The sequence below is a fragment of the Dasypus novemcinctus genome, chromosome 2, assembly GCF_030445035.2.
Source record: "Dasypus novemcinctus isolate mDasNov1 chromosome 2, mDasNov1.1.hap2, whole genome shotgun sequence".
Lineage (NCBI taxonomy): Eukaryota > Metazoa > Chordata > Mammalia > Cingulata > Dasypodidae > Dasypus > Dasypus novemcinctus.
In genome coordinates, this window is record NC_080674.1 from 113,353,565 (window position 1) to 113,364,571 (window position 11,007).

Below are 11,007 nucleotides of genomic sequence, written 5' to 3' on the forward strand. Positions count from 1 at the left end.
TGCCCTTAATTGCTTAACCAGAGTAATTAGGTGGCTCCCCAGCAGGGCCCTAATCAAAGAGAGGAAGAACAGGTAGATGTTAATGAAGTGAGGAAATAAATGAGATTCAAAGCACTGGGCACCAGCAGGGGAGAACCGTGCTCAGCAACCTGGGCAGAAATTGTGGCACTGAATACACAGAGGGAGAAGATTCTGAAAAGAGTTTTAAACACAAATGAGGCCAGCTGGGCTCATCAGGTATGGAACCCACTTAGGAGTTCCCTTTCATCATTTATGCCAGCTTCTCTGTTCTAAAGGAAACCCTCACCCAGGATGGGAATGTGGACTAGGCAATGCCATTTCTACTATTCATCCAGCCCCTGTTAGGTGCAGAGTAGAGCACCGATACTTTCTATGCATCCTCTCAGTTATCTCCTAACCATGCTGTGAGATAGACTTGCTTTTTCCTAAATTTCCCATGAGGAAAGTGAGGCTCAGAGAGTGTAAGTAAATTGTCCATAATCACACTAAGGAGTAGAGAACCAGGATTTGAATCTAGATCCATCTGACTCAAAAGTCTTAACCACTAACTCAACTGCTTCATAACTCACCACTCTGGCAATCACTACTTCAATATTTCTAATTGGCTTAGGGCTCCCAAATCCTTTGAATATTTGTGTTATTCAAAGAAGTCCTTGGATGTGTTTAAAAAGGTTAAACCCCAGTCCAGCACAGCTATCATTTGCACCTGATCTGGGTACCTTACTACAGCTCTTACCATAGCCTGGGTATACTTGTGGGCTTGCCAAGAGACTCATTATCCTTACAAATTGAGCATGAGCAGAGAGGTTTACAGGCTGGGGAAGCTGCTAGATCCTTGCAGCTATAAATGACACAGCGGGATTACAACTCAAGCTTGTCTGACACTAAAGCAAATGCATGCCCTATTAATCTTCCTGACCCCAGGAGATGATGCTTGAGCTGAACCTTGAACTATGGGTCATTGGAAGTGGAGAAGAGTGAATAACCTGAGGAAGAGGAAAGATGAAAGGGAACAGCATGTAGGCAAGATGCAGCAGGAAATGTTTGGAAAATGAAGAGGAGCTTAAGATACTTGTGGGAGGTGATGTACACAGGTGGTAGGCAATGAAGAGGCAGTTTAGGACTAAGTAGAGAAGGTGATGGATGACCTGAGAAAACATCCCAGTAGAGGGGAATGTCCTTGCCAGTGTGATGACTCAGGCATTTAAAAAATATGGAACCTAAACCTACAGTGGACTTAGCTAGTTATTACTTGCGGTCACCCCTCGGGCTGAAGTGTGGTTTGCTGGCCTGGCAGGGGAGCAGCCGCGGTAGGCCTAATTCCAAGCCGCTGCCCCCATAATAGGGTGGCTGGTCGGACTCACCGCCACCCCTGAAGGGAGCTCGGCATGGGCGCAGAGTGCCCTCGGGTCTCCCCTTCTCGGCAGCCATGCTCCCGCGGCCGCCCCTCCTCCTGGATAGCGCCACACGATGCCTTATGAGGCAACACCCTTCTTCTTCCAGTCTGCCTTTGCCCCCCCCCTCCCCGACAGCAGCAACAGCCAGGCACAAGGCAGGAAACTCAAGTCTGCCCTCCACCCCAGCAACAGCAACCACCAATCCCTAAACCCTGCCACTTCCCCCAGCAACAGCAACAGCCAATCCCTAACCACCACCCCTCCCCCTTCCAGTACCTCCCACCGACCCTTCTCCTCAGTAACTGCTTGCGACAACCAATCAGAACACGGCATAAACTTCGACCAATCAGCCTTCCCCAGCCCCTATAAAACTGTAGCCTCTTCCTCAATAAAGTTGGACCTGCGTGTTTACCTCATCTCCGCGGTAGTTCTTCTGCCGTGCGCCCTCCAGTCCTGAGAGCCCCCGACAAGGGCCTGGCCTCCCTTGTCCCCAGTTCGTCGCCTGCTTCTCCGGGTGACCCCTTCGTCGCCGGCTTCGCCGGGCGACCCCGTCAGCCGAACCACGCAACCCCTGTGAGACCGACCCCTCGTCTGCTGCCAGACCAACCCCTCGTCCCGAGCTGGACCGACCCCTCATCCCAAGCCGGACTGACCCCTCGTCCAAAGCTGGACCAACCCCTCGTCTGCAGCCAGACCCCACCGCCACCAACCGAGCAAGCCGCCACAATTACTAAGTTGCACTGAAGTTCCACAAAGGAAAGTGAGAAACCAAGGGCCATTAACAAATAATTAAAGGCTAAATGTGAGAGGTAAGCAGGGATCATCATTTACAAAAAGGCCCTTATCTCCTGTGATGAGAGAGTAACAAAGGCCCTTATCACATAGGTGAGGAGCCAAATCAAAAGCTGACAGTTGAGGGGAGAGGGAGAGAGGTATAGAATAGATGGAAATGGGCAACTGGGGGGCAATGGAAGTGCTCCACAAGATCATGTAATAATGTATATAGGACATGTTCACTTACACCAAAAATGTATAAAAGTCTAAAAGCTAAAATGTAAACCATAATTGTAAAACATAAGGAAACTAAAAATTTTTAAATGTGTACAGTCTAAAATATAAACCAAAATGGAACCAGGTTTGATAGCTATGTTTCAAAATCTGTACATTAGCTGCAGCAAATATAACATGAACATGTAAAAAGATCATTGCTAGGGAAAGGGGAAAAGGGTTTGATGTTGGATATATGGGAGTCCCCTATATTGTATATGTGAATTACTGTGATCTAAAATTTTCTTGAAGAGAAAATTTTAAATTAGAAGGAAAAAAAAAGAAAGAAAGGATGTAGACATAAGGAAGAAATGAAAGAAAGTGCCTTGCCACTGTACATACAGGGCAACACCTATGACAGTGATGAAAGGTAAAATGTTAAAAACAAATCTTTATAATATTTTTCATTCTTTTAATACAGCAATTTATTTTTACTTTATTCTAATATTTCTAAAATGGTATTATTCTAGTTCTAAACTTTAAACCCATCAATATATTTCAATTTCATATTAATTGAATTTGGCAATATATTAGGCTTCCTTGTTGAAGATGTTTGGACCACAGAGAGGTTCAACTATGGCAGGGGAGGAACACTGGTGTGGGGTGTTATTGATGGGGGGCACATGGGTGGGAGGGAGTTCTCCAGAGCATGTATATAGAGGACATAAAAATGTTCTGATTTTATGTTGGGTGTTTTCATAGTAATTATAGTTGCAAACGTCAACTGAGGGAGTGCTGAGTTCTTACCCAGGGGAGCTCTGTCACATTTCCCAGTGGAACCACAACAGCAAAGACCAACAAGGAAAGATGATCCAATAATGAGTCCTGATACTAATGACTATGCTTATGAACCTGTGTGCCTTGAATATGCCCTAGGCCTAGAGCTTCAGGATGCCTAAGAATCTCCTCCTGAGAGCCTCCATGTTGCTCAAATGTGGCTACTCTCTAAGCCAAACTCAGCATGTAAATGCATTATCTTTCCCCCAGCATGGGACATGACTACCAGGGATGAGCCTCCCTGGCACCAAGGGATTACTACCAATCAGTAGCTGGTGATACAACTAGAAAGAGACCTTGAATAAAAGGGTCAACTAAGACCAGTAGAATATTTCAGCCTACATGTAGGATCATGTTTTTAAAACTTCTTTTGACCTTGAATAAAAGGTGGAAATGGCAAAGACAAATGATTTTATATGGCTAAGAGTCTTCAAAAAAGAGTCAGAAGGTCCTCAGAGGGGGGTCACACTTATGCATACCTCAGCAGCATTTTATATGGCTAAGAGTCTTCAAAAAAGAGTCAGAAGGTCCTCAGAGGGGGGTCACACTTATGCATACCTCAGCAGAGCCCCAGAAAAAGTCAAAGAATATACAACCCTAGGTACTGGTTCTTCTGAAGAATACAGAGACCTACAGGGTATATGATCATGGCAGATGGATTTGGAGTTCTGCGCCATGTCAGAGGGCCCTACTTTGGAATTTGTGCTCCTAAGTGTGATGGAGCTGGACTCAGATGTGACCTTTCTACACATGCCTTTTCTGTCACTTTTACTGAGCCTGTAGTTGGCACTAAGGATGGTGTATATTCTGGGGACTTGAATCTCTGGATTGCCCATGTGCCAGCTGGGCCTGGAACTTCAGCAGAGTTGCAACTCTTACTCTCTGGTTCATTGGACTTAGCCAGGTCAGCTAACAGGGAGGTGAAGATGGTCAACCACCACATCAGGGAATCAAGAGTGCCTACAACTGCAAGCAGAAGAATTGCATCCATCATCCATATGGAATCTAAGCCCCTTCCTGATCTAGAGGTGCAGTGGACAGCACCATCCCAGGGTCCACAGAATGGAGGAATAAAATATGTATTAGGGTGGACTTACTTATATTCTACTATAAAACTATTGTGACGAGTAATAGAAGAAATTGTAACATTGAGGTGGAGGAAGTGGCCACAGTAGTTGCTGAGGGCAGGGAGAGGGAAGAAGAGATGTGATGTGGGGGCATTTTGGGGACTTTGAGTTGTCCTAAATGATATTGCAGGGTCAGATGCTGGACTTTATATATCTTGCCACAACCCACTGAATGTACTGGGGGAGAGTGTGAACTACAGGGTAATATCCATGTGGTGCAGCAGTGCTCCAAAATGTGTTCACTGAGTGCGATGAGTATGCCACAATGATGGGGAAGGTTGTTGGTGCGGGAGGAGTGGGTTGGGGAGATGGGGCATATACAGGAACCTCTTATGTTTCTTAATGTAACATTTTTTGAGATGTATATATCTTTTAAAAAATACAATTTACGAAAATGATGGGGTGGAGAAGTGGGGAGTGGGTTATATGGGAACCTCTTATGTTTTTAATGTAACGTTCTTTGTGATCTATTAATTCTAATTTTTAAAAAGTGTAAAAAATTTTAATTTAATTTTTAAAAGAGCTGATAGTTGAGATCCAGGAGCTTCAGTGATATTTAAATGCTCAGCCAAAGCAGGTCTGTTTGCTAAGGTAAAGACAGAGGTTGGGAAAATCTGAAATAGGAAATGGGGACTCCTGGTCGATGCCCCCCTGAATGTTAACTCTGGAAAGCCCCTCTCAAATGTCAGATTGTAGAGGTAGCCTGTCCCTCTGGAGGAAGAGTGAGCAGCCCCAAGAGGAAAGATACTGCAGAGTCTTCTTCCCCATAAAGCAATGGGTAACCCCCTCAGGAGATGCTCCTTGTTTGCACTCTTGACTGCCAGGCTGATGACTTGTATTAAATTCCCACAGAGCCCAGATGGGTGTGACATACTGGACTGATAAGGAAGGAAAGAGATTTCTCTGTGAAGAGGTTTTAAGAATTAGCCAGCATGTATAGACAGGATCTGGGAGAATACCCCAGGACTGAATTTTGAAGGTGCTTAATCAAGAGAGTCAGAACATAAGAATGGATAAGCAAGAATTCATGAACTTCTGGCACTTTCTCACAACATAGAATTTACCACCCTGGAAAGAGTCCAAAGAGGTGAGAGAAATTTGCAGCTAGGGTGGTTCTTAGAAGTCTGGAAAAAAAAAAATGATGTGCTATGTTCGGCTAAGCGGACATGCCTGAGTTTCCCTGGCACATGGTTGAGGAGGGAATAAAAAAAGGCTGCAGGAAGTGTGATGCTGGGGTGGATATATTATATAAAGCCACAACACTCCCACAGAATTATGGTCCATGGGGGTGAGGAGGGGAGGGAGGGCAGAATACACCAGTCACCAAGGCCATGAGGAATGTGCTAGTGAAAGAGGTACCAGCAACACTCAAGATTTCAGAGATGGCCTCCTTTGCAGGTCAGGGATGAAGGTAAGAGAAGTGGCCACACAGCTGGGCTCATTAGCAGCCATGGGATGATGGAGTTCTGAAGTAATTGAGGCCAGGCCATGGTGCTTAGCCATTAAATGTCAGAGAGCCACAATTATCATAATGACCAGCAAGGATGAAGGGGTGGCCAAGGATGCTTGACCCAAAGGAAGTTGTGAAAAGGTTAAGAGCACATGGCATCCCCAGGGGCAAAATTGTCAAATGCTACTTAGCATCAACAAGAAGCAAGATCAGAGGGCACAAGTAAGTTTCATGAGCAGGTAGCCTTGACCCCCACCATAGTTACACCAGCACCCCTCCCAGATCACTGGTATGAATGTGGAGGGAACTCTTACAGCCAGCTGAAAGAGGGGAGAAAATCTCAAGTGTGGCTTACAGGTGGGTCAGCTCAGTATGTGGGAGCAAGCTAAAAATAGATGGCAGCTGTATATAGCCACAGTAAGGGGTGGCCTTGAAGAAAAGTGAAGAGGAAAGTTCTTCCCCATGAGCAAGTGGGGTGCTTCATCATTAACATTGTGTGCAACAAAAAGTGGCTCAACATGAGAATATCTATAGATTTTGGAGCACTGGTCAACAGCCTAATGGGAAGATGAAGGGCCTGAAAGGAAAAGCACTGGAAAATCACATACAAGAAGTTCTGGGGTAGAGTCAAGTAGACGGATGTATAGGTATGGTAAAAAGTATGAAATTTTTTGTTTCACACATTGATGTCCACCAGAAAGTCCATCAGTTAATATTAAGCAAGTTTCATCATCGGTAATCCCAGAACTGGCATGATGGGCACATCAACAGAGTGGCAAGATAGCAGAGATAGAGGCTACACATGGATCCAACAGCCTGTACTCTGATTTGCCAAAACATATCTAGCTACCACTGCCTCTGAATGAAAATCATGAACAGAGACCAATGCCAAATGGCCATTTGGTGGTGAGTGAACTATATTAGCCCCTTCCACTGCAGAAGGACCAGTGGTTCACTCTCTTAAGGATAGATACCTATTCTGGATATGAGTTTGTTTTTCCTCCCCACAGATCCTCAGCCTACATCACTATCTGGGGTCTTACAGAATGCCTGACCCATCAGATGGACACCTACATGGTATGACATATGGCCAGGAGATCCACAGCAAAGGATCCCCTGAATCACCTACTGTACCAGCAGAAGCATCCAGCCTCATAGCATACTGGAACAGCCTCTTAAAGGCACATGTGTGGTACCTTCTCTAGATACAATACTCTGCAAGGATGGGATATCATCAGAATGGCCCCAATAAGGAAAAACACATAGGTCTGGAAACCAAGGAGTGGAAGCAGAAATGGCCCCACTTACCATTACTCTCAATGACCCACTGGGGGACGTTTTGCTTCTTGTCCCTGCAACTCTAGGCTCTGCAGAATTGCAGTGCCTGATCACCAAAGGGGCCACACTTTTGTGAGGGAACACAAGGGTTCCATTGAACTACATGCAATGGCTGCTGCCAGGTCACTTTGGGCTGTTTGTGCACAAGAACTAGCAGTTGAGAAGAGGACTCATCATCTTGGTGGAGATAATTGACCTAATCAGCAGAAGGAGGTAGGGCTGCTTTTACAAATGAGGGCAGGAAAATTAGGGTTAGAACCAAAGTCCTCCATTGGGTGTTTCTTGCTACCCCCTTGCCCAATTGTAACTGTGAATGGACATGTGCAGCAACCCTGGCCTGAAAAGGCTATGATTACCTACCAAGAGATTGGACCCCTCAATAATGAGGTTAAATTATATTACTAGGCAAGCCAACAAGCCCTGCAGAAGTGTTAGCTGAGGGTGAGGGACATTTAGAATGGATTAGATCACAAAGGAAGGAGAAGACAGTTATCATTTTAGCCCCTAGATCAACTACAGCAACAGGAGCATAGTTCTTCTCACTCACTTCCCTCTTCTAAATTTCCCTTCAGGAATAGAGGCCCTTGAGAACCATGGAGTGAACTAAATCAGTGCAGTGTGTGGCGTGAAAGTGGCAATCATGAAGATGTGCTGCCCAGATCACCAACTGCCATAGGAAAATTAATTAATAGCTTCTAACTTCTACCACCAGGAACACTGAGACCATGCTTCCTACAGGCTGCTCCCCCAAATAATATTAGTATTAGTGTCATTAGTGCCAGCCCATTTCTGCCTAACAAAGATTCCTCTACTGGGCAACTTTTATTCTGTGATGTCCCATCAACGTGACTGGAATTTTCTCAGAACCATACTGAAGTCTGTGGTTCTTCTCATCCAATTCTTCCTTCCCTCTCTCCTTTCATAGGTATCAGGCCCACAGCTGATAAGAGCTCTCCCTGCCTACTCTATCTTCTGCCCCATTTATCCTTCACAGCATTTCCCTCAATAAATCTTTCACCCTTCTGATCCCATCTTGGCAACTACTTTGAAGAGGTTCCAAGCTGGCACACTCACTACACTACATGTTCCATAAAGACAAGGATCATTCCACCTGTTCATTACCATATCCCCAGTGCCTAACACCTTTCCTAGTAATTGAATTAATCAATGCACTCATTGTTAATCACAGTAATATCAATAACATGGTGAAACTTTGACTGGGTTGAAAATGGAGGTGGTACCAGAAATACTGGTAGTGAAGGGGAAAGAAATCAGAGGTTGAAGGTAGCTAGATAAAAAAGCAGAATTATATTAATAGTAGGTCTTTTGGATTGGAGACATTTGGTGACATTAGTTGAGGAGAAATCAAAGAAAAGGGAAAGAGATGGGATAAGCACTAAGAAATGAGGAATAGAGCTGAGATGGGAACAGGGAAGGAAGTGGGAAGTTGAATATCTGCTGAAGTGTCTCTTTTTCTAGTGTTAGAGGTGTCAAGGTCATCTGCTGAGAGTGAGAATTAGGAGTGAGGGGCAGTGGAGACTGAGAGGGAAGGGAAGAATGAGTGAATAAGCCCCTGATAGCAAAGAGACACAGTACACTCTGGGACATGTGTAAGGCTGAGAAGAGGGTCTCTTTTTAGGTGGGAACCACAGGTCTGTAATCCCAGCCACAAGATTTTCTTTAGCATCCTGGAGGGAGCCTGAGGCAGAACAGGAAAACTCAGACAACCATTGTCGTTCGGGGTCAGGGAATGGCAGGTCCTGAGGTTGGTTCTGGGTAGGAACAATAATGAGTAAGTAGACAGTGCTGTTGAATTCCTTTAAACATTGATTTACCAAGGTCCCAGCTTAGTGGAAAGAGATCTATCTATCCCAGTTTGATGAATAATGAACTGACAAACTTTTCTTCTGTATTTTGCCTAATACTCTCACATGGCAATGGTTTTATGTCCATGTTAGAGCTGAGAACATAGAGGCTCAGAGAGGCTTAAGGGTGCTAAGTTCCCTCATTTTTTTTGAGAAAATCTTCCAAGGTTTGGAATTTTAGGCAAATATTTAAAGTCCATCTAAATATTTACTTTATACTATTTTCAGGAATCTGTAGTTATACAAGATTTTATATTTATTCTTAGGAATATTCAAGAAGGGAAACTATGACTTATATGGTATAATCCTATGTCACTAAATAAATTAATAGCAACTGCATTGACTTTTTGGAAATTGATGAATAAGAGTTTAAACTGAATGTCATTATTTTCTCTAACAAATTCAAAGACTATTATATATATAATAAATAATGAATTGAAAAAATGTATGCTAATATCAGACAAAAAATTGAATAATGATTTTTATCAAGCATGTAGAGACAATTTTGTAGATGAGCAAACAAATCTTTGCTATGTGTAGGATGGGGGCACCATACTTTTATGGTGTGGCAACCAATCTATGTGAATTTCAGATTTCTTAATGTGCACTCATTAATTTATGGCTTTCATTATTATTCTCATTACATGTTAACTGTAACATATCACAGATATTAGCTGGGTCAAGGAAGATTTTCTTAGAGGAAACAGAGAAAATTGCCCTAGCTATGTCCAAGATGGGCTCTGACACAAATTTTAAGAAGTTTTGCAAATGAGATTTCTTCTGGAAACTTGTTCATTCATTTTGAGGTCCCTTATCCATTATCTGATAAAGATAATTGGAGTCAAATAAAGGGTGAAGTTCAAAATGAAAACAATGAAGGGTTTATTTTCAAATCTGATTATGACTATGTCCTCATAAACATTCTAGAGAATTTAGATTTATGGATATATGACTCAAAATTATAGTGAATTCCCAGTGGGGCCATCTTTGACAGCTGGCCTCATGCAAATGTGAGGCTGGACTATTAACCATACAACATAGCAGATGAATATGAGAAGCACGTTTCAGGCTGTCATTCATTTTTATTTTTTAAAACAACTAGAAGAAGTGTAAAGGATTCATTATATATAGAAGAAGAAATGGTATTGCATTCCTGTTGTTTTTGCTAATAGGGCTGAAAGTAATACTTCATTGATTATGTGGAATGAATAAGAACTTCATTGAGGAGAAATTTTATTAAAATAAATCAAATCAACCAAAGTTTTGCGAATTTTTAAAAAAAAATAGTTCAGTAGAAGTGCAAAAAACTTTGTTCTGCAAGTTGATTTTGAATCACTGGTAATGTGGTAAGACCTCACTTATTATAAGTAATACCCAATTTATGGTATTAATAGGCTTATGTTCCCATTTATTTTGTAAATGGGTAGTTCAGAGCTTAGGATGTATCTTGCCAAAGAAACAATACTACCAAAAAACTGATATGCACCAGACCCATAGAATGAGTAGGAGCCTTAGATACCCAGTCCTTTTAGCAGCACTGCAAGGCTGCCCATTTTATAAGTTACTCAAAGCTAACCCACATGGATCTACAGTCAGGATTAGAATGTCAGTCTACATTCTATGTTCTGGCCATTGGATACAGGACATGAAGCTCAGAGAAATTCCTCCCATGTCTTAGTCACAGAAAGGAAGTCCAGTAAACAGTTGAAATAAAGATTGCCACATCCCTACGAACACCTTTCTTTTTGGCCCAGCAATGTCCTAACCTCAATGCCTATAAACTTCCCCCATCTCCCTTCCCAAAAACCTGAAGCTGTTTCTTGCCCATGTTGTGATCTGGTTCCCCAGCAACCTGGCTAGGGGCAGAAAAGCACAAGAACTTGTCCTTGGGGGGCAGTGCACAGAACTGCAAAGAGTGGTCAAAATGAAGTCAACCTGGCTTCAGCCTAGGCAGAGAAGGATAATCAGGAATTTGGGGCAGTGGG